Source organism: Scylla paramamosain, chromosome 14, assembly GCF_035594125.1.
Source record: "Scylla paramamosain isolate STU-SP2022 chromosome 14, ASM3559412v1, whole genome shotgun sequence".
Classification (NCBI taxonomy): domain Eukaryota; kingdom Metazoa; phylum Arthropoda; class Malacostraca; order Decapoda; family Portunidae; genus Scylla; species Scylla paramamosain.
The window spans coordinates 19,349,923-19,375,432 of NC_087164.1; the positions used below are offsets into that span (position 1 = coordinate 19,349,923).

At 41.3% G+C, this 25,510-nt stretch overlaps 1 long non-coding RNA gene across 1 annotated transcript in view; it reads left to right on the plus strand.

Annotated features, from left to right (window-relative positions):
• The first annotated feature begins 10,770 nt into the window (after positions 1-10,770).
• Positions 10,771-25,510, plus strand: part of LOC135106700 (uncharacterized) — a 159,551-nt gene continuing 144,811 nt past the window's right edge. Inside the window, exon 1 of the long non-coding RNA XR_010271436.1 lies at positions 10,771-10,861. This is a non-coding gene — a long non-coding RNA (uncharacterized LOC135106700). The remainder of the gene's footprint in view (positions 10,862-25,510) is intronic.

Genomic DNA, 25,510 nt, shown 5'->3' on the forward strand with positions numbered 1-25,510 from the left:
GCTCTTCATCTCTCTCTCTCTCTCTCTCTCTCTCTCTCTCTCTCTCTCTCTCTCTCTCTCTCTCTCTCTCTCTCTCTCTCTCTCTCTAAGCAGCTGTACATTGTCGTAGTAGTAATAGTAGTAGTAGTAGTAATAGTAGTACTAGTAGTAGTAGTAGTAGTAGTAGTCGTAGTAGTAGTAGTAGTAGTAGTAGTAGTAGTAGTAGTAGTAGTAGCAGCAGCTGTACATCACAGTAGTAGTAGTAGTAGTAGTAGTAGTAGTAGTAGTAGTAGTAGTAGTAGTAGTGGTGGTAGTAGTAGTAGTAGTAATGGTAGAAGTGTTACTAGCAGCAGCAGCAGCAACAACAACAATAACAACAACATCAACAACAACAACAACAGCAAGAAGAACAACAACAACAACAACAACAACAACAACAACAACAACAACAACAACAACAACAACAACAGCAACAACAACAACGGTACTAGTAAATTCTCCTTCCCTGCACACGGTAAAACACCGGTGAGGCGTGAAAAAGGTCGGGGCATTAGAGACACTCAAGCTTCCATTCATTCTCTCTTTCCTTCAGTTATTTTCAGATGTTCCCTTTTATATATGCTCAGTCTTGCTAGAGATATTCTTATGTTGCAAATAATAGATATGGGATATTTTTGGATCGTTTTCTCTTCAGAGAACACTTTTAACAAAATAAACATACCGGAGTGTCGCTGAAACTAAACATCTCATACAATTTAAACTTAATTCCTGATATTTAAAGTTACGTGTTACATATAAAGCAATCGCGTTGATCTCCTTTGATGATAAGCTATGTGCTACTTTCCCTCCTGCCGTGAATCTGCCGCCTCTGGACAGACTCTTCTTGGTTGGGGATCTTGAAGCTGCGTTCCCCTTATTACCCATGGAAAGACTACTGCCTCCGTCCCATAAACCCTCTGTCTGGGTCCTGTGTATTGCCGAGGTAATTTCCCCAGGCTGTGGGGCATATTATCCACACACTTTGTAATCTAAAGGTAAAGAGGAAAAAAATTGGACCAACTTGCTGGTGTTTTCGGAAATGTAAAGACGTAGCGTAGCTTTCCATATTGTAAAATTAGTGATCTGTACATTATGTCAGTTTTCCTCTGATACATGTCAAGAAGGTATGAACGCCATTCTGTTCCTTGACATGTTCTTTGAAAATCTTAATTATCACCATTAAAAACGAGAAAAATTACTGTTGCTCGTAATACCGTAATGCCAACACTTGAGGCTACCATTCGTACACTACAGCTACAGTACATCCTCACAGCCTTGAACCTCTCCCCTTTAGCCGAGCCTACCGTCCTCCTCCCTTTCTGCCACCCCTGTCCACTGCCTCGGCCCTCACTGCTCCCGTCCTTCACCTTCCCCATTCATTACTATTGGAGATGCAAGAAGGGAATCGAGAGCAGTAGCCTTCCTCTGCCCATTCTGCTGCTGCTGTTGTTTTTTGCTCTTTCTCCCGCGGACGGCCACTTTCCTTCTCCTCTTTTCCTCGTCCGTCTGTTATTTCCCTCCACTGGACACTCCCTCTTGTATTATCGTCTCCACTCACTGCACTTACAGCTCATCACAGGACTAAGTTGCCTCGGAGTCTGCCAAACTGACCACTTACTTATAGAGCATCACCATTTGAGTGTCTTGTTGGTACCGTGGATGTAATCAAATCAGTGGATATATTTCTTGGGATCTTTACCGGAATGTTGGTAGGTGTTACTCATAGTAGGTTGAAGTTTATTTATTTATTCACTACTGATTTTGTAGCGACGTCTTTTCTCTTTTTCTTTCTCTTCTTTAGTGTTTTCTGGTGGATTTTCTTGATTTCATTTTTTTCTCTTCTAGTATTAGTTGGAAGAATCATTCGAGTTAGTTTCTCTCTCTCTCTCTCTCTCTCTCTCTCTCTCTCTCTCTCTCTCTCTCTCTCTCTCTCTCTCTCTCTCTCTCTCTCTCTCTCTCTCTCTCTCTCTCTCTCTCTCTGTATATGTATGTATGCATGTGTGCGTGTAGGCTTTGAGTCCCTGTCTGATGTTTTTTTTTCACTGCCTATCTGGACTCCATGCCAGACACTATTTGTACGTCTTTTGAATACACCCACCCCTCTAGAGAAGCATTCATTTCACGTGCATCACCATTATCACCTTAGCACGTAACTCTCCATGGATCGCGCAGTACAGTATCCCCCCCACCCTAAAACACCACCACCACCACCACCACAACACCGCAGCGAGAAATATACTACTAGATCCCGTGTATTAACTCCATTACTTGTGGCGCTTCTTAATTAAAAAAAGGGGGCGCTCCTCACCTACTGCACGTTCACTTTAATTAAGAAGGATGACGATACGCATTAATGAGATGGTGATGAAGCAGCGAAGCGTGTGACTCACTCCGCCTCCTCGCACACTGTAGCACGCTGCCTGTCTGTGGTGGATGAATGGATGTAACAAAAGAATAATGCCGGAGTTGGCTTTATTTGTTAAGGGAGGAGGAGGAAAAACGCGGTTCCTTCATTATACACAGAGGAGAGGACAATGACGCCACTCTGGACAGTACTGCGCTCCTGAAGCGGTAATTAGAGAGAGAGAGAGAGAGAGAGAGAGAGAGAGAGAGAGAGAGAGAGAGAGAGAGAGAGAGAGAGAGAGAGAGAGGTAACGTTTCTTCAAAAAAAAAGGAAAGAACTTGAATAAAGAAAATATTTTTAATGTATAATAATTAGAACTATATGTTTTAAAGTATATGATTATGAAAAAGGAAGAAATATACTGTAACATGAAGAAATTGGTGCTTAATGACTCAAATAGTATTGCTGATGAAATAATTTTACTGTTTTTTTTTTTTTTTTCAACTTTGTTGTTTGTAAATCACACTCGTCCATCACTCTCTGCGACCACTGCGGGTCATTCTGAGGCATCCTAACAAAGCTCTCCACTACTGCTTCCCTGTATCATGCACTCCATCATGTCGGCTGCACACCAATTTTTGCTTTCAGTTCAGAGCCTGACAATGGTGCTGCTGTATAAAATTTCCTTCCATTCTATATATATTCCATCTCATTTCGCCTCAGTTCTATCTCACTCCACCATGCTACCTTGTTAACTCTGCAAACGTCATTTTTACCATAAGTAGGAAGATATTTGAAAATTTTATAAATTTAAAATTGTTGAAATCTTAATCGTATTATTTTATTCATCCTGTCTGCCTTTTTTTTTTTTTTTTTTTTTTTTTACATGCGATCTCTTACATATTCTGTCTCCACGGTGTCACTTATTCCCTTCCTATTCTGGGTGTGGATGAACAAGCAAGAGTGTTGTGGTGCTGCGTTTTGTTATATTTGACCAAGCAAATATTTCTGGTTCGTGGTCTTTACTACTTTGTGATTTGCATCTGAAGACTATATGAAAATTGTTTGATCTCCCTTCAGCCTTTATTCACGAATGCATTCTTTATTTTTTTCTTATTTATTATTCCATTTGTCACGTTTTAGTGTTTCGTATCTATATACCATTCAAAGGAAATTATGGTGTCCTCTTTTAATCTTCCGTTATTACAATTATTTTCTTCCTTTTCTACCTACATGCACTTTTTCTATGGTATCTCCTCCTCCCCATCCGGTGGTTACATTATAATCTGTTATGGAGTTGTGCACGATTTTCTGTCATGTTATTAGCACGTATACTTGCTCAAATTTTACTCTATCCTAAGTGTTTTCGTGTCCCAATCTATCATCAACTGCCTTTTGGACACAGGTTGTTGTTCGTGACTAATGGATACCTTGCTCTGCTACTACTACTACTACTACTACTACTACTACTACTACTACTACTACTACTACTACTGCTACTACTACTACTACTACTACTACTACTACTACTACTGCTACTACTACCACTACTATTACTACTACTACCACTACCACACACACACACACACATTTCCCCTTCCCAATATATTTAATCTGAAATTTCTAGTGGGTGGCTGTACAGGAAAAGAAAAAATATGTGGCAGGTTTGATATATATTTTCGAAGTATCATGTTACCCTTTTTTCTTTTTCAGGCTCCCGTTCCCGTCGGTCGCGGCGCGTTCCCCAGCATCAGTACGTTGGGTGTTCTCTCTCTCTCTCTCTCTCTCTCTCTCTCTCTCTCTCTCTCTCTCTCTCTCTCTCTCTCTCTCTCTCTCTCTCTCTCTCTCTCTCGCCCTTCCCAGTTATTCCTTTTCTCTCCACACGCATGCAAACCGCTCGTCATCCTCCCCTATCGCGTCCCTTTCGTCCCTCCTCCTCCTCCTCCTCCTCCTCCTCCTCCTCCTCCTCCTCCTCCTCCTCCTCCTCCTCCACCTCCTGCAGCCCTTCATCTCTCACACACTCCCTCCTTTCCTCCCTATCCAGTCTCCCTCTTTTCATTTCCTCTACTCATCATTTTCCTCTCCCAGGTTGGTTAGTTTCTCTCTCTCTCTCTCTCTCTCTCTCTCTCTCTCTCTCTCTCTCTCTCTCTCTCTCTCTCTCTCTCTCTCTGTGTGTGTCTCATTTAGCTCCATCAGGGGACCTTATTTTCCCCTTCATCTCCCTTATTCACCCGTGCAATGTTGCGTCATTGTTCGTTCCTTTCCCTTACTTATTTCAGAGGTTGATACGCGCTGGCAGTAACAATGACCTTCTGGGACGTCGTGAATTCTTTACCGTCCACCTGGATGGCGACGACGAAGGAAGGGAAGTGGCGGAAGGGCAAGGGAGGGAGAGAGAGAGAGAGAGAGAGAGAGAGAGAGAGAGAGAGAGAGAGAGAGAGAGAGAGAGAGAGGAGAGTGAAAAGGAGAGGGTTCATCTCTCTCTCCTCAGTGGTAGAATCGATGCTTATTGTCCTCCTCCTCCTCCTCCTCCTCCTCCTCCTCCTTTTTTTCTGCTCCCTCCCTCTCTGTCTTTCTCTTTTCATCACCGAGAGCTCTGTCTGCAAGCATATTCCCCATAGTATCTCCTCGTTTGCTTTATTTCTCTCTCTCTCTCTCTCTCTCTCTCTCTCTCTCTCTCTCTCTCTCTCTCTCTCTCTCTCTCTCTCTCTCTCTCTCTCTCTCTCTCTCTCTCTCTCTCTCTCTCTCTCTCTTGCCATCATCCTAATTGCTTGTGGATTTTCTTTGGCATCACCATCTCGTACCGTTATTCTTATTTTCCATTCTCTCTCTCTCTCTCTCTCTCTCTCTCTCTCTCTCTCTCTCTCTCTCTCTCTCTCTCTCTCTCTCTCTCTCTCTCTCTCTCTCTGTACTTTCACGCACATGTTCCTCCTCTCTGTCCTCATCATCACACCCATTCTCCCTCTCCACCCTTCCCTACCTCGCTATCCCTACTCTGTCTCATCAACACACACGACCACGCCACTCCTCTCCCTCGCTCCCGTATTGATCAGGCACCTGGCAGTCGCTCAACGAGGAAATTCCGTTGGGAGCTGCAGAAAAACAGACACAGGAGGGAATGACCAGAGGGGACGAGGAAGGGAAGGAGAGAGAAAGAGAGGTAGAGAGAGAGAGGAAAGGGAGAGATTGAGAGTATGAGGAGCAAGGGAGGGTGGGTTAGTGGGGTTATATTTGGGGGTCTGCTAAACGGATAATGTTGCAGGCACCGGATGGAATGAATACCGCTGGGTAGCTTTTGACTAATCTTGTTCTTTTGTTGTGGTAATGTGATGTATGGTGGGCTGGTTGGTTTGAGGGCAGGGAGGGAGAGGGAGGGAGAGCAGTGACAGCCGCGGTGGACGAGGTGGTTAAGGTTGTAAAGTTGAATTGTTGAATCGTTCTTGCTGCCATAGACGCCTGTAATTACCTACTATGAGTGGTGATGCTGGTGGTGGTAGTGGTGGTGATTGAGTAGTAGTAGTAGTAGTAGTAGTAGTAGTAGTAGTAGTAGTAGTAGTAGTAGTAGCAATAGTAGTAGTAGAGTAGCTATTGTTGGTGTTCTTTTTGTTATTGTTATAGTGGGTTTCATAACACTCGTTATTTGCAACATGCACTACTGATATTTTTCTTTTATTGATTGATTACGATTTTCTTTCCACCTACGAAAATCAGATCTCTGAATAGTGCCAGGGATAAGTAATAGTAGTAGTAGTAGTAGTAGTAGTAGTGACGCAGCTTCTATATATATAATGGTAGAATTTGTGATTGTCATAAGGTGTATTGAGCTGACTGTGTTAGGACGCCAAAGACTTCGAGTCATGTTGGTTATGTTAATGATGGCGGTGCAGTTCATGATAATGATGGCAGTACAGGTTATGGTAATGGTGGTTGGGCAATCGGTAGTTAAGATAGTAGTAGATGGAGCTAGTTTTTATGTGAGGGAGTGAGGCATGGGGAGAGGGAGGGGAGACGGGAGGGTAAAGGTAAGAATTGTGATGGAGAGGGAAGTAAGTGCCACCACTGTTAAGGAGACGCGTTGATAGTACCGGGAACCTGTGTGGGATAGAGAGAAGGCGACTGGCACCCTTCCTCCGTATTGGGGAGTGATGGTGATTAACAGCAGCTACACTTAAGGCAAGAGGGGGCAGGGGAGAGAGAGAGAGAGAGAGAGAGAGAGAGAGAGAGAGAGAGAGAGAGAGAGAGAGAGGGGGGGGGCAGGCTCGTAGTTAGCAAGTTCGGAAGACCAGTATCCGTGAAAGTAACGGTACAAGAAAACGAGATATGCAGCGTTGCACCGATTAAGAGGGATTTAAGACTTTTAGATATTGATGACACAAGGAGCCTTTGATTTCACTGCGTTGTAAAGTGTGTGAGTGTTGAACAAGACACATCAGAGGAGTTCCCTATGCTCGACCGGTCAAAGCCTCTGTATAGAGTCGTCATCCGGAACTGGTAGACGAATTGACGAGGACGCAACAAAACGCCAAACATTATGAGAGCTAATTAGCAGCAGCGGAGACACAAAATATCAAGTTACTGTTGAAGAGAGATCCCAAAAATGTCCAGCGTACAGGCAGGATTGGTTATGTCGACCACATTAATAGATTTGCTAAACACAAACTCTGATGAAGGGTACAGAAGGTGGTGCTGAAGAGGGTAATGAGGAAGTAACTATATAATACCGCAGTCTGCCGAACGCTTTTGAGATGTTTAACGGAACAGCAACAAGAAGAACAACAGCAACAGCAACAACAACAACAACAATAACAACAACAACAATAGTAGTAGTAGTAGTAGTAGTAGTAGTTGTAATATTGATAATGTTGATGATAACGAAAACGAAATTTCTTTTTACGATAACGAGATAGGCAACGCATAAAGCGATGCGACGATAAGCGATAGCAATGCTGTTGTAGGCGAGACAGCGTGCAGCGATAGGCAATAACGATGCCTCGATGTTGCAATAGACGATAGCGATGCGATGCGATAGTGATGAGGCGATAGCGATGCAACAGCGATGCGACGATAAACGATAGCGATTGCGACGATAAACGATAGCGATGCGGCGATATGCAAAAGAGATGCGGCGATGTGCGAAAGCGGTGCGGCGATAGACGATAGCGATGCGGCGATGTGCGATAGCGATGCGGCGATAGACGTTAGCGATGCGGCGATAGACGATAGCGATGCGGCGATAGACGATAGCGATGCGGCGATAGCGATGCGGCGATAGACAATAGCGATGCGGCGATGTGCGATAGCGATGCGGTGATAGACGATAGCGATGCGGCGATGTGCGATAGCGATGCGGTGATATGCAATAGAGATGCGGCGATAGATGATAGCGATGCGGCGATATGCAATAGAGATGCGGCGATAGACGATAGTGATGCGGCGGTAAGCGATGCTACACGATAGCGTTTAAGAATCTTATCCTAGTTCGGGACGTGCCCGAAATTGGTGTGCGGGTCGCGGCGGGGCAACCTTCCACACTCTCACACGGACTCGCCATGAACAAAGACCCGCCACACGCCATTCTTCAGACACCGTCATGAAGTGTGCCCTTCTCAACCCCTTAGAGGACACCTCCCGCTGCCAGTGTCTGGTGCATGGCGCATAGCGTGCCCTCACACAGCGAGATGATCAGCCCGGTGCCACCATAATCAAGGAACCCGTACACACCATTCACCAGAAAACAGAGGGAGCCCCTTATCTCCCCTTAAGGACCCCCTCTCGTGGCCCTATCTGGTGAATGGTAGTCCGTATTTCCTTGCTTATGACAACATCTTGCCTAGTGCAAGGTATGGAAGTGGACGACTATGATTTGAGCTGGAGGCAGTAAAGGGGAGGAGGACCTGCTGCAAGGCCTCTGCCTCGGGCCCTAGGCAGGACCAGGCAGCCACCTTCTCCTCCAGTACGTCTTGCAAGTCCGCCACTGCCCGCAACAAATTTTGTCCAGGAAACTTCATTAGTAGCAATTGATTTTGACTCGAATAGAAAATCGTCAATGATAATCCAAAAATTACTTGGGTTGACGTGAGAGTAAAAATTAGTTGAATTGTGAGACGAGATGAGGAAAGCCTTTTTCCGGGTGTCCTATGCGTTTCTTGCCCAAAAATATGAGTTTGTGTATAAATCAATGTTACTCAATCAGTGTAATGTCTTTTACCAATAGAAACTTAAAAGTAGTGAAGATTAGAAGCTGGGATGTTAGGGAATGCTGTTCTAAAGGATGTGTGACGAGAAGTATTGAAACAAGGTGACGAGGATCAGCGACAACAAATCCGTGCATTGCGTAATCTGCCGTGAGAGGATAAAGTGAATCGTTTATACATGATTTATTTCAATAAGCAAAGAATTAGAAGATTTCAACTGAAGCTTATGACATACTAACTGAGTTCGTAAAGTGTAAATCTGCTTGAGAGAGAGAGAGAGAGAGAGAGAGAGAGAGAGAGAGAGAGAGAGAGAGAGAGAGAGAGAGAGAGAGAGAGAGAGAGAGAGAGAGAGAGAGAGAGAGAGAGATCATTAAATAGGTACCATTTCCAGTTAAATCTTATTGCATTACTAAAACAACCACAGCATATGAAGCAATCCAGGATCATGTATGGGTTCACTGCAACATCAACACATTTGTTTACCTCCGGAAGTCTGTTGACAGGTGTGAAGGCAATGTGACTGAGGTGGATGGAGGTGCTGGTGCCTTTGAAAATTCCACCCAAGACTCCTACACAAACCTTCCACCTAAGTAATCACCCTCCAAAAAGCCTCATATAATTTGTTATCTGGCTTCTCCATGTTATTAATATAAGTTTGATAATCCACAAAATATCCAAGTGTGATATGATTTTAGTATTACGAGGAGAGAGGAACTGGCCTAAGGCTCTTGTGATAATGAGGGAGGAAGGGAAGCAGCGGGAGAGGACACGGCGAGGGTTAGGAAAAGCTCTCGCCTTTCCTCTCTCGCTGCCCAGTATATTTTTCAGTCCAAACTTTACTCATCTACGTCAAGGCACATATCTTTCTTTTGGTATCGATGAAAGTTTGTTTGTGTGTGTGTGTGTGTGTGTGTGTGTGTGTGTGTTTAGAAATGCAGCACTGTTCGTTTTTGTCTGATCTCATGCACAATTTAATTTGCAGTCTTTCACCACATTGACTCTTCTGACTCATTTTCATATTTCAGTTGAGTGTCATTTATCTGATGTATTTTCAAGTTCGAATTTTTTAGGTCAAATATACCCTCTGAGTAATTAACCTCATCGTTCGTGTTTTGCCTGAAGGTTCATACTACAACTCTCTCTCTCTCTCTCTCTCTCTCTCTCTCTCTCTCTCTCTCTCTCTCTCTCTCTCTCTCTCTCTCTCTCTCTCTCTCTCATTATATTCGTTCCTTCGCGAATTTCTAGGGAACGATGAAAAGCAATTGACTTTCTTCAGACGATTATGTTCTTAGAAAAGTGTCAGAAGGGTTTTTTTTTTTTTTTGCCAGAACTTTCCGGTGAAAACTTACAAGCCTTTAAAGCATCTAACATATTGACTTTGTTATTGTTCTCCTCATTTCCTTCACTCAAGGTATTCTCTTACTTTCCAGGTAAGGCTGTGCGGAGGTGCTCCAGGCAGTGCAAGGAGCAAGGTAATGTAATACTAAAAGCACATCAGTTTTTACAGTCTCGTAGCCAGCCTTCCTATGTACGAGAGGTTGGCAGCGCAGTATTCTTGAGAGCTCCGTTTTCTGTTCCCTACTACATATAATAGGCTATGGTGGAAGTTTCTGGGACTTCTCTCGGGCTTTCTCATGATTCTAGTGGCAGCTAAACAAGAAGCCTGTATCATTATAAGAAAAACCGTGAGATACTAACAATTGTCTTCATGGGCCTTAAAAATATTTCCTACGAGTGAAGAAAGTGCTGCAGTATATGGCTAAGGATTTTTTATTTTTTCGTATCCTGCATGTATTTTTTTCAGAATTGTGGGTAAAGTTAGAAGAATGTTTATAATACGCAAGAAGGTTAGTTTCCCTCGTAACTTGTGTCTTGAAGAGAGATCGAGGGAAGGCGGATGTTCAAACTTTGCCTCCTTTAGAATTTTGCTGTTTATATATTTTTCCTTCAGTAGAGAAGGAAGGATAGTGTTCCGTGGCACCAAACAAGGAATGGAAGAACGTTTAGGTTGCGTATTCGTTGTAATGATCATCTATTTTGTTCCCACGTTGTGTTGAGGCAAGTATTGGTGTACTCCATAGGCGTTTTCAGTAGTGCCACCGACATCTTTGCTAGTCATGCTTCTACATATCGTCCAAGTACCGAACGGCTTCAAAACGGGAAACCGAAGCAGCGGCACGATTCATTTCACTAGCCAGGCGTCGTAGCGAATGTGTTGTGGTGCACGTGTGTGTCGCATTCTGCGGACAGCATGAAACAAGACCGCCCAAGCCGTACGCAGCATCTGATTCCATCGGCTCAGCAGGTATGTTGATTTGATAATGAGTTCATAGATACATAAGAATATCCTTTATCCTCAAGCAAAGATCTGCTGGTGACTGTTGGTGGCCGGCCTACCAACGACATGCCAGACCATTATACGTAACACCATTTTGTGCCACTCTCTGGTGACGGGACTGATGAAACATGTTGATTTAGTACACATGAAGTCTATTTTTTGCTGATTTCTCCTCGAGTTTATAGGAAAGGAAAATTTAATCAATTGTTCTACATTGTTTTATTCTTATTGAGTTATATAACCTTGCAGTATTCTCCAGTGTAAGAAATACGTTTAGCGTTCTCACTCAAACAGCATTCTTTCTTTATTCTTGAGTTGAAAGCATAAAAGCATATCCTTGGTTTAATGGAAATGGATTTTATTACAAAAGTACCTCACATTTTCAATCATTTTTACACTTTGTTGTTTTGTCTAAAGAAATTTTGCAGACCTGCACAGTGCATCTTTAAAACATTGCGTCAAATGGCTACATTTTCTCTTATGATATACGGTCCATAACATGCTGCAAATTAATCACATCGTCTGCGGAACAAAAGATGATTGCAGCTTTTTAATGTAATTAGTTAAAGTGAAGCTGCATATAAGGGGATTAACCATCTCGTCTGATTGCTGTTTCAAGAGTATGAGGATAATGACGTGAGCACCGCCAAGTCGTTTTCATTGAGAGCGATGACTTTAGCGAGCTGCCAATCATCAGAACAATAAATACAGGCATTTGTTGGAGGTGATTTTTCGTGGTGAGCGTGCTGTTGAGAGACTTAATAATTTTTTCATAAGGTTTATTACTTTGGGGACAAAAACTAAAGCGGATAGGCTGGTGGTTTTGCCGAGCGTAGACGAGAGATAAGGAGGAAAGTAATATGCGTTACAATTCTCTATAGTTTCCTTTGTAATACAGAAATTCTCCCAAGAAAAGATTTTCATTCATTAATTTTTGTTCAGTGATCTTTTTCTTATTACATTTATTCTTACGTTCAATTGAGTTTATCTCTTTCCAATTAGTGTTCTCACTGATTACGCTTGTCACATTTCATTTACTTTTTTTGAAGATTCTGAAAAATATCATACTTTGATTTTAGAATCCTTCCATTTTTTTTTCTGGTTACACTAGCACGGTTATTCTATAATTAAGTATTCATAGTAATCACAGTCAATGCATAACTTACTTTGCAACTTTGAAATTCTCCTCAGGAAAAGAAACAACCATAAATTCTCAGTGGGGTGTTATTTATTTATTTTTTTTTCTGATTACATTTATTCTCATTAATTTCGCTAATGATATTCCATGTGATTTTCAAATTGTCACTATTCGTCTTTGGCTTAACATTTCGCTAAAGTTTGTGGGAATAAACTAGCATATTTACAAACAACCTTGTTATATTGTGACTGACATTTCCACTGCCATTACCATTGTTGCCACCAGTCACTCCTGATGTCATAACTTTCATTATTACTGTTATCATCACACCTCGTCCTATCATTACGTGGTCTCTTGTCAATATTACCGTAATTGATAACCAAATTGCGTTGATAGTGTTTCTTTAATGTAATTTTACCGCTGCCCATTAACATGATTGTTTTGTAATTCACCGATAGACAATTAGTAAACATAGCTAGTCATTATAAGCTCGTCATCCATCACGTTATTTTAATGAGCTCACCGAAACATAATGTATCGTGGATGTGGAAGCAAACTACATGGATTTTTTTTTTTTTTGTCTCATTACTTAATATCAACCGATTCTTTCAAAGTAGTGAAACTTTGAATGACAAATTAGTATTGTGGTATATGGTTTGCCTTTGATTTGCATGCTGGAATATTTAATCAAAATGTGAGTTTTTAAACATTATTTTCATCTTTCTCCTACTGAATATTTTATTAGATTATTTAATTGAATGACATTTTTTTTTTCCTTCTCACGGAGATTTGAAAGCTTATTTAAAAGTTGATATTTTTCTGCATTCCTGAGTGGAGGCTACGCAACAGATATCCTGCCAGTCTCAGCATCCACTGCTAGCTTGCAAACTTATTGATGTTTATCTCAATTCTGCGAAATCGACGCGTGTGAAATTTTTCGTCTCTTTTCTAACTTGTCCCTTTGATGCTTGTATTGGTAGTAACGCACGCACACGGCCACGCAAACACACACACACACACACACACACACACACACACACACACACACACACACACACACACACACACACACACACACACACACACACAGAGAGAGAGAGAGAGAGCTCGAACTTTAAGGATTTTATGTATATTTGTTTGTTGTGCTTCAGTGAAAGGCTCATTTACTTGCCTACATTCAAAATTAACTCCGATGAATGCAATTTCTTCCCCGTGTGTGTGTGTGTGTGTGTGTGTGTGTGTGTGTGTGTGTGTGGTTGTTAAATAAGAAACATGAAGCCGAAGCGCTAGTGAGGGTTGGCAATGTGTTTGTGGCTGCGGTATAGAAGTGCTGATTTTATTTCTTTTTATGTTCAGATTTATTATTAGTAATTTCATTTATTATAATGCATGTGAGTTTCAAATTGTCAGTATTCATCTTTCGCTTAACATTTCGCTAAAGTTCGTGGGAGTAAACTAGTCTTTTTACAAGCAACGCCATTATATTGTCATTGTTTGACATTTTCACTGCCATAACCATCGTTGCCACCTGTCACTCTTGCTGTTATAACTATCATTACTACTGTTATCATCACACCACTTCCTACCATTAAGCAGTCTCATGGCAAATTGAGTGTGTGTGTCGACCATGTGCTTGTGGCGGCAAGAAAAGCGTCATTACTTATGCAGCATCCTTTGGGAACACTCGCGATGATAGCACCACTAAAAATGAGGATTTGTATCGTTGCCTCGGAGGGAGCAGGTCAAATGTTGGGTTGAACGGGAATGTCCGAGGAATTATAAGGCACGTGCGGCCTTCCATGTTATCAGACTGATGAAGAAGAGGCTTAATTTTTCCCCATACTAACCGTACTGAAAGGCTGCGGTCAATGTGGTTATTTATTTGCTCTCCCTTACTTTCAGCGATACACGAGAGCAAAGGAGGGGACACTACTGGGAAATGTGACGAGAGAGGCTGTGTATTTGATGTGATGGTCTATAGATCTACAGAGAGGTAGAAAATGACCAGGAGGATTATCATAGGCCTGGTTATAACAAGGGAGAGGTAAACAAGATTCTGGCAATAATTAGGACAAGAACCAGTGAGTCAAGCTATTAGACAGGAAGAAATTGATGCGTAGATGGGGTGGTAGGTGATCTGAATAAACTCCAGTAACTGGTTGTTAGTGGAGAGTGACTAAAGAGCTTTGAGAGGAGATTACTCGAATTGATGGATAAGGATTCTGGTGGTCTTAGGTATGCAGGTATGTATTATGCAGGAATTGCCACGGTTAGGCCTACTGTCAACTTGTATCATTCCTGCTTTTTTTTTTTATTATTTTGAATGGATTTTAGGCAATCTACCGTGCACATGGTACTTTTATTAGAGGCAAGTGCAGGGAGATTTTTACTATCACCTCAATAATATTCGCATGGAATGAAAGAGGCAAACATGGAGCAAACAGTCAAAGCAGTATTGCAGTTCCCCGTTCCCTTTGCCGCGCCTGGAGGCTGAAAATGTGTCACTCACTCGCCGGCGTCCATCTGAAACTGTGAGGCGGCGGTGTTGGCTGGGCGTGACGCTGGGCGGGCTGGAGGGATCAGAAGGGACCAGGCCATGCTGAAGGGCAAGCGTAACGACGTGCCATGAGAAAGGAGCAGGGCAGCAGTGCAGGGCAGGTGTGGATGTGTGAGAAATGTTAACCTATGTGCCTCTGTCAACTTGCACATCCATCACTGTTTCCACTTCCTCACGTCAGTTATTCATTTTCTCCCAGTACTTTATTCACGCGCATACTTTCCTATCCATATTACCTATCCATATTCATGCGTTACACCGCCCAATAGGTAATTCGTCCACATTAATTCACCATCACCCATACACAGGTGGTGGGTTTCGGTAATCGTCAGTAGTAGAAAATGGGATGATGATGTTTTCTCCCTTAGGTGTTCTGCCGGTTGTGAATTTACCTGCTTGTTGTTGAAGACTGGACAGGGAGGTGATGAGGAAGTGTGTGTGTGTGTGTGTGTGTGTGTGTGATTTCCTTCTTAGCCAGTTTACCCCGGAATATCAGTACCAAGTACCAGTATATCAGTAGTAGTATCAGTACTCGTGTACCAACCTTTGGAAGCCACATTACCATCACAACCAGTTATATCCGAAGCACTGATTTAGATTACCGTACATTAATTTCTATGTATGCATGTATGTATGTATGTATATATTTATATATGTATGTATGTATGAACGTTATGTGTTCCAAAATGATCTTTTGTAACATATTAATGTTGATATCTGGCGCCTAGATTGATTTCCACCGATCTTTGTTTTATGAGAGAGAGAGAGAGAGAGAGAGAGAGAGAGAGAGAGAGAGAGAGAGAGAGAGAGAGAGAGAGAGAGAGAGAGAGAGAGAGAGAGAGAGAGAGAGAGAGAGAGAGAGAGAGAGAGAGAGAGAGAGAGAGAGAGAGAGAGAGAGAGAGAGAGAGAGAGAGAGAGAGAGAGAGAGAGAGAGAGAGAGAGAGAGAGAGAGAGAGAGAGAGAGAGAGAGAGAGAGAGAGAGAGAGGCTATGGAAGCACTAAAGTGACACGCACCCAAGCTGCATATCCTCCTCTGCTTCCTCCTGCTCTTGCCCTCCACCTCCCCGCCTCTCAACTCACACGGGGCTCTTAATGCAACAGGAAAGCCTCCGCACGTGCAGATAAAGCCCCGGTGTTGCGTTACCTTGCCTGGCTTCCCTCCCTCCTCCCTCCTCCCTCCTCCCTCCTGCAGCATATTTGCTCCAAGTAGTGATCTCACAGAGTCTAGTCAATTTAATGCCTATAGATTGAATTCAGATTAATGTATGGACTAAAGAACTAAAACTTAAGAGATTCTAAAAGTCTAAGAACAGAGACATGATAGATGGAGGTTTTGATTTTTTATTTATACTATTTTATATTTTTTTTCTGGAAATGTTTTGTACGTACAATATATTTTTGCTTAGATATCCAGTAGAGAATTTAGCTCCAGAAATCCGTAGCAGAGAACGTTTTCTGTTGACATCACTCCGTCCTCGCTAGATGTTAAGTGTTGGGCATCCTTCACACAGTTACATTACGGAAGAGGGTATGATAGTTTTAGCAGACTGTGTTTATTGAGTTGCAGCATTAACACCTGAGGCATCACGCTCACACCTCCATTACTGCTGATGAAAGCGTCTCATTTGTCACTCACCACAGGGAGGGAAGCGGAGTGCACAAGCTGTAGTTACTATATAGAGGCGTGCATTTAATTGACAGTGGTTTGTGTGCAGGTTACTGTATTTCCCACCGCTTCAGAACTTTGTCTCACGGGATTAATTATGATTTTTTTTCTTTTCATTGCTAATATAATTTTGGTGTTGTCCTAATATAATTTTGGTGTCGTCCATCTCTTAATGCAGCAATTCTTATCTCATTTCATCTACAGATTTCTTTTTTTATGTTTACATACAGATACAAATCTCTCTCTCTCTCTCTCTCTCTCTCTCTCTCTCTCTCTCTCTCTCTCTCTCTCTCTCTCTCTCTCTCTCTCTCTCTCTCTCTCTCTCTCTCTCTCTCTCTCTCTCTCTCTCTCTCTCTCTCTCTCTCTCCTTCCGTCCTCCAGCTGACAGTCTCACAACTGGCACAACGAGACCTTAACCGGTTTCCTTGTGGTTTACCCCGGTCGCCTCATGTTACTCCAGATCTCTATTGGCACCAAGGTGTGGCGACCTCCCCGCCCACTGCTGTGCTACAACGAGCCTCCGTGGTTAAGTTTATAGCGCCCTGGGACACGAGAAGCTAAGAATAGGTGTCGCTCTATGAGTTTTTTCGTGCGCGTCATAAAAAAAAAAAAAAGAAAAACGCGGGAGAGAGGACAAGACGGAAGGATATGGACTTTTCTGAGTTTTCTTACGAGTTTGTGCGGAAAATTTGTGATGGTTGTATTGGAATCAAGAAAGTATTATTAATGAATTGTCTGTTGCAAGATTTTTTTTTTTTTACTAATTTGTGTTAATTAAGTTGTTGGTTGTTAAATGTTGTTTTGATTTATGTAGGTAGTTGAAGTGTTTTAGCAATGATCCTCTCTCTCTCTCTCTCTCTCTCTCTCTCTCTCTCTCTCTCTCTCTCTCTCTCTCTCTCTCTCTCTCTCTCTCTCTCATCCTTAACAGCTTCTTATCTCATTTACTGCCTCATTACGTGACGTCCTGAACCGCAAGTAACCAAAAAAGACCCAAAAATTAATGACAAGAAGTGGACCTAGACTCAGTAGGGGCAATCCCAGACCTCAGCACCATCAGGCCGCTCCCAACCTCTTGCCTCCTAATCACATAATCCCGCTAACTTTGAGACGACTTCATTTCCTCCCGAGCCAACTTGAACCGAAGGAACAAGCGCTCAAACTGTCCTCTAAAACCCCAAATTTCCTTAGGACTTCAATCACTCACTATCTCTCTTTCTCTTTCTTACTCTCTCTCTCTCTCTCTCTCTCTCTCTCTCTCTCTCTCTCTCTCTCTCTCTCTCTCTCTCTCTCTCTCTCTCTCTCTGTCTGTCTTTCCAGGAAAACAGGATGTTGTGCAAAAGATAGCACGTGTAACTTCAGCCTTTGCGTGGGTGTCTGACGTGACCTTAACAAAGTCTCACCTCCTCCTCCTCCTCCTCTTACAATTCCTCCTCCTCCTCCTACTCTTCCTCCTCCTACTCCTCCTCCTCCTCCTCCTCCTCCTCCTCCTACTCTTCCTCCCCAACTAAATCTTCCTCCTGCACTTTTTTTTTCTCGCCATCCTCCCCTTTCCTCCCACTCACACCATTCTATCTTGTACCCTCGCCCTTCCGTAGGTTTCTTTCCATTCCTACACAAATATCCTTTGCTGTATTTCTTTTTTCTCCATAACGTTGCCTGTTGACTGTTCCCTGTTTGCTGTTGACTGTTTTCTGTTTTCTGTTTTGCAGTTGCCTTCTACACCACCTTTTCCCTCTTGTATTTTAGTTCTCAGTTTCGTGCTATGTTTCCTTTCTCCCCATGCCGTTGCCTTTTGAATGTTTCCTGATTGCTGTTCCCTCCTACCACCTTTCCCACCTTTAGCTCCCTGTCTCGTGTTGGTATTTGTCATTATCTATTCTATTCTTTGCTATAACGCTGTATACACACAACACAGCCTTCCAAACATTCAGACGAGACATTTTAGCAAGTTTTAACGGCGACAGTGATGGACGTACGGCGGAACTTTGCATTGTTATTGCCTTTGTTATTCTATATTTCCCCCTTTGGATTAGTGTCGATGATAATAGACAGCCTCGTAAAGTCCCACTGGTCTGCTGATGTTTTTATTTATTTATTTATTCATTTATTTATTTCCAGTTTGTGTATGTGTCCCTTGATACATCGATTAATACACGTGTTTAAATTATATCGAAACTGTTAATGCATTTTCGTTGTTATACAAGACATTAATTCCTAGCCCGCAATTGTATCTTAAGTTATTTTTGTTATCTCTTCTTTGATTAGTCTGTGATTTTAAACAGCTTGCCTCCCGCGGAGTGCAGAAACATAGCCTCTGCACATTGTTTTACCTTTATTTTCTGTATATCATTGATTATGCTCAGTATTTCCTCGGATTCTTCATTTTAGGACAGAAGAATGATAGTCTTCTTCAAAGTACTCTTTTAAAACGAGAGTATCGCAGGAAAACAGTAGCGTCCAGAGTTTTCTCCGTTTCGCAAACACACACGAGAAAATACTGTCACTGTACTGTGTTAAGGTTAAGTAAATAAGACTTGGTTGGGATTCTTCGAAATTCGTCTGTATATATATTTTTTTTCAAAGGAACATAAAAGTGAACGTAAAAGGTAAGCCGAACACAGCATTGGGATAAGCGGCGCGAGGGATATTTAATGGGACTAATCGTAAAATAGTACATTCAAGTGCTTGAATCAAGCTTATTCTTACGGAAAGGTTAGCAGTTCTGTCTGTCAGCAAAGTACAAAAATTGCTTCCACAAACACGCATCGTTTGCACGGTGTATGAATATCGAGGGACATACCACTAGTTACTGGTATTCATACTCGAAGATTTTCAGAAAGAAATGCAACTGCTTGTGAAATGAAAGGCCACTATAAAAACAGAGGAAAATCCCTTAATTTATGAGCTTCGCAGTCGCCACATATGTTACAAGAAGAAAACTTATACTCCTCATTAATATTAAGATCATGATTACAAGAAGAAACTAAATAATTGCCAACATTAGCGAAACAACTAAGTTTGGATGCATAATGTTAGAGTAGGAGAGAAAAGACTAAGAAAAATCTTGAGTGAATTCGACTCTAAAAATACAAGAAAATCCTTGAATTTAGTAGGCCGCATCGTCAGGTAACAGAGGATATTAGACAAAAACAAAACGCTTGCTTATCCCAAATTTTTGGACGGATAAAATTACACAAAGGAGGAGAGAAGAGACTAGGAGGAAAAAAAGATTCAAGGCACTAGAAACACAAGAAAACCCCAGAATTTAATAAGCCGCGTCGTCCAGCAACACAGGATATTAGATAAAAACAAAATGCCCACATATCTGACGTCCACACTCGGCTAATCCCTTCCCGGACCGGAGCGAGATTCCACACGACGGGAAGCCGGTAGACATAACTCTACTAATGAAGATAATGCACTGACAACAGGTTACTTTGTCTGACCTCTCGCCCCCATTAAAGCCTTGAATCCGTAACCAGAGACAATTTGGTTTAATTTTCTCGTTGATGTTTTCTCGTTCGGGGTCTTGATAGGCTCCAATTAGCATGGCAGGTGATGGCCTCGCTAACTTTCCTTTTTATTCTTTTGTTCGGGTGCAGTCTGGCCTAAGGCTGTGGCGATAAATAGGCATAAAAAAAGACGTCGGTTAAATGCCACTTCCAAAACCTGGGAGTTAAATTAAAAAAGATAGAAGAAAAAAGTATGAACCAGTTTCCTTCTTGGGGACGATTTCTCTTTAAACGATTTTGTCCCTACCAGTAAGGGAAAGGATGAGATAACCAATCTGTTCTGAAGGTCACTGCACATTTTATTCCCCCTCGTCTTACCAGTCGCATAAACGTCACTTGTGTAAAGCGGCCTTTCTGCCTTAAGAAAAGGCGTCGGTTCCACCCTTCAGAGTATGATATCATGAACTGTGATAAGAGAAATTGGTGAACCATTTGGTAAGGATATATATATATATATATATATATATATATATATATATATATATATATATATATATATATATATATATATATATATATATATATATATTGTGTGTGGGTGTCTATAGAGAGAGAGAGAGAGAGAGAGAGAGAGAGAGAGAGAGAGAGAGAGAGAGAGAGAGAGAGAGAGAGAGAACCAAAACAAGTAAGTAAAGAAGGACGCACAAACAGGCAGAGGAACATACAAACAGCCAAAGACTCCCTATCTTGTCCAGCAAATCCTGTCCTCCCTCCCCTCCCGCCCTAAGCTAAGGCCTCACTGTCTGAAAAACACGAACACTAGCACACTTTCCCTCCCGTATTCCCGGAAAGGGTCGACACCTAAGGGCAATGGGAAGGACAATGTTGGCCTCTCGCACTGCACTGCCTAATGGCGCTGCTGGTGACGGTTCTGGTAGATGCGCCTGCCGGGTTCAGAGCCACTCTGACACAGACTTCCCAACGTTCTACTGTACATATTTTGAAATGTTGTGGAGTCTTGTAAGAAATATTTTCAAATCTCTCATAAACTATTAGATTATTTTGATTCTCATGGGTGCTGCTGCTGCATTTTCTTCATAACCCATCACTAAAACATAAAAGCCCTTGAAAATTACAGTATTTTCCACTACAGTGTATTGAAACTACTCGACCTAAGACGTCGAAATATATGGTTTGTTGGTGAGTGTTGGATGACTCGCCTCATTCATTGTTCTTGTTACTCTTTGTTATCACTTTGCGGTTAACCTTATTCAGTAATTGATATGTAACTTTTTACTTTTTACGTATCTTGTTGTTGTCTTATAAGGTTCAAATAAGAAGGGTATAAGAGAAGTATGGGTACAAAAGTTCATCGTAATCAGTAGTAGCGTTTTTAGCTTCCTGATTTTCTAAAAAATTAATTATTTTGCATCATCAGTGAAAAAGAAACCCGCCATGGAAAACATGATACTAAGTTTATCTCGGTTTCTTTTAGCAGATTGTAGTGGAAGTTTTCAAAATGTTTTCATGATTCTAGTGAAAATTTAACAAGGATTCTACATCATCACTGACAAAAAAAAAAAAAAGACAGCTTTTAGCACCTGTCATCTCCGTGGCCTTTGAAAAAGGATATAAAAGGCTTAAAAAAAATACGGGCTTTATACTCACCATACATACCTATAAATAGTTTTTTTTTTTTTGTGTGTGTGATTTTTTTTTTTTTTTTTTTGTGTGTGAAAGGGAAGAGCAGATTGTTAGTTTCATCCCTCAACAGCTGAGTATTGCTATATCGCTCTCTTTTTTCCGATGTTTCTGTTCCATCGCTACTTTTCAAACCGTATCTATTTCCCATAACAAATCTGACCTTATGTGCTGCCTCCAATGACAGAACGCAACGAGTGACTCCTTTGCGTATTAAGATTCTCTAAATAATTTAGTGACTTGTTCGCAATTTCAAGACAAAAACTGGAAGGGGCTCATAAATGGCATTCTGATGATGGGGATAATTGATGGTGAGGATGATGAACAACCTTTCCCCCATCATGTGTCATGCAAGACAAACACATTCCCAACATTTCTTGCTGCTCATCGCCGAGTCCGGTATGTGCCCGGGTCAGGGACGCAGCGTGCTTCGTGGACAAAATGGAAATGATAGAGAAAGAAAGATGATGAAGGTGGGAGGTAAGAACTTCATTCCCACACACACACACAAAGAGAGAGAGAGAGAGAGAGAGACGTATGTTTGTTCAGGTTTTGAAAATAGCACGGACCACAGCTTCCATATGTAATATACAAAATTATTCTCCCCAGAGTTCTCCAATCAATTTACCTTAAGAAAATAGTTACGCATTTAAGGGTAATTTGTACTGTGTGGCATAACTTTTATTTCGGAATACGTAGTTGTGTTATTTTATATCTGCCGTGATTATTTCTATAGTACGTTGGTGTGTACCTAAGCCAAAGTAAAGTGCTGTCTTCATTAGTAATCTCAAATATTACATGATACTCGTCCACTATGTCAGATAAAGGGACGTTGTTATTGATTATTCTGCGTCCTTCATTTTTCATCATTGTTGTTGAGATGTTGGTGAAAAAAGGGGAAAAAAAAAAGAAATAAAAAAGAAACAGCAGACTGGACTCGTCAGCATGAATGGCCGGGACATTGAATAGTAGTAAGAAGATCCTTGATAAATACTAGAGAGAGAGAGAGAGAGAGAGAGAGAGAGAGAGAGAGAGAGAGAGAGAGAGAGAGAGCACCCTTACGTTCAGTCACGTTAAGTCGCATCTCTTTCATTACTGTGATTCTGCCTTACAATGCAATGTGTTTTAAGGTACCGTGAGGATACCATGTGTTTGAGGATGATTATGATCTTTACTATGTATATACCAGTGTAACATCCACACACACACACACACACACACACGTTGTTACAAATCAACTTCATACAAGTCAACTTTTTAGTATTGCGCGGCGTTGTCTGAGCTCGTTGTTGCGCCTCAAATTTATGCAATCAATTAGTCAGTCAATCATTATCACCTTCATCCTCGGCGCCACATGCCATTTGGTACGCTATGTTCGTTTTAATCAGTCGTCTCTATCATTTTGCCTTCCTCTCCCACATGCCAACTCTCCAGTGGTCTTGTCTGTCCCTGCCTGGAATATGTATGCCTCTCATGCAAGTGTGACAACCTCGCCACTACAATATTTATAAGCTGGTCGAGATCAAAGGCCAATAAGTCCTCTCGTGAATTCAACCCCTTCTGACTGGCTGTCTTGAAAATATTACAGGTAGTACCATAGTTATTTCTGCTTTATATTCACCATGACTGCTTCCTTGGTTACTGTTCCTCTGGTTTCAGTAAGTCTTCTTTCTCCCAGACTTTGTTCATTCTGGTCTTCCCGTCTAAGTGCAAAACCTAATCATTATAATCTTCACCAGTCCTTGCTCCTATAAAATGATACTCTGTGCTTCCCTCAATGTGCGCGTTCTCGATGCTTAGGCCTCTACTAAACATCTCATTCCGTGTCTAAACTTGCCGTGTGGAATATTTTATCACTTTGAAACTCCGCACTGATTGTGATTGGAGTGAGAAAGGTTTTACTTGATCACCTGCCCTCAGCTATTCAGACACCCTGGGATTTAGAATGACGTGCTTATTTTGAAACTATTGTATTTTTTTTTCTTTCTTCTGGAGTTGCGTTTAGTGACATTTTCTTTCTCTTTTACCTTCTTACTCTAAATTAGTCTCCTTTTCTCATAAAACACGTACGTAGTGAAAACAAAATAATTGCATATATGTGCTGGTCGAGGGATGTTTTGCAAATACATACATGCAAGTCACGGGTCAGAAAAAGAAGAATGAATGATTTCCAGAAGAAAATAAGACAGATTGACAGGATACGCGGCGGTGAAGTTGGAACAATAGAACGGGTAATGGCACGTACAAGCACGACATGGGATTGCACTCCTTCATCGCTCTGATCCCTGCCATTGATCAGCGAGGGGAAAAAGCCGTAGCATGTTAGGCGTTTATTGATTAATAGGAAAAGCAAATATCCATTACGTTGAAGCCCTCGTCGATGTAAGAGTCAGGATGATAGATTTGGATGTTATCGGGTACTCGATAAAATTATTTGTCATAGAGGAAAAGGGCAAAAAACCCAAACCCGCACTTGAAGGAATGAATTAGAGCTGCATCATTCCAAAAAAAAATTAACTTGCTATGAAATATATAACTGATATGATAGATAAAGACAGACATAGAGACAGACAGATAAACAGATAAATAGATAGACAGAATCTAGTATATAGTAAAGAAAAACCTATTGTTTATGAAAACAGAAATAGCTTTTAGAGACGATGTTTTCCTTGCAGTTGAAGTCCGAGACGGTATAATAAATCAAATAATTAGGACTCAACTGTAAATTAAAAGAAGATAAATAAATAATGATATCAGCAACATACAAACAACAAAAACAAGTTGATGTTGACGTCATAAGTCAAGGTTGCTGCTCAAAGTTCAGGAAAATAGATTTACAGGTAATAAAATAAAAAAAAAATAATGAAATAAGGAGAACTGAATGATAGAGAATGGAACGCAGTCACTAACCGACATAACGTTATAAATCCTAGTTGACCTCATTCTTGGAAGCGAAAGGAGAGTATGATCAGTGTGTTCTATCAGTCTTGATATGTGGTTCTGAAACTTAGATCCTGCCGAAGTTTCAGACTAAGCCGGGGGAGATCAGAGGTGAATGGAGGAAATAATGTCGGTCGTAACATAGAAAGAGGGGAAAACAACGAGTCACAAATGAAAACAGAAAATAGTGTTGAAAGTGTGATAACGATTACAGAAAAAAATGACTGACACGCATCGTTTTTGCAAGTATTAGATCTGTTACTGCTATGGTTATCAGTTGTCAACATTCAAAGCACTGTGAATATTTGATATGCTCACTCGAACAAAAATGAGAGTTGGACGTTGATTTAGTTATGTTTTGTCCTGAAATATTTAAGAGACGGAAGCAAAAATGTGTCTATAAAGTTGTGATTATGGAAAGTTTTGTCCAGCAGTGGAGGAGGTTGACATAACTACAGAAGAAAAATTACAGTGACATGGCAGAAACGGGGAGTAGAACACGGAACAAACATTGGAGGAAAACGATAAAAAGAAAATATAAGAATGTTTGGCTTTGAGCAAAGAAATGATTGGCACAGTTAGAGTAAGGGGTTTGACGTGAAGTATAGTTGGCAGCGCTGTTTCCCTTTGATAGTGATGATGATTCCACCGAGGAGCTTTCCACTTAGAGGAGAATTTACACTATAGAAAAAAAAATAAATAAATAAACCCTTTGAAATAGAGATTGATTTTTTTTTTTTTTTTTTTTTTTTGGTGCGTCAACAAGATGATAATGATCCTTCAATGTAATAGGGAGCAAAATAGTACGTTTCCCAAATTGAGTGACAGTCGAAGTCTTCTCGGCTCCAAGATTGATATGAGGATGTCACGGTGCAAAGACAAAAGATAGATTTACGGATGTAGATAACAGGTGGAAGTAGTAGGTATTTTTCCTGCAGTAACTGTTACGTGTAGGTCTCATGGCTTCTTGCAGTTTCCCTTATTTTATGTTTTTATGTTGTTTAGTGTTTACGCAACAACGACAAGACGTCTGTGGAAGGGGAGCATGAGAAGTACTGTAAACAATGTTGAATACTGCAATCAATTAGTCAGTCAATCAGTCAGTCAATTAGTCAGTCTTTCTTTTGGTAGAAGATATATTATTGTTCATAGTTGTTTCAGG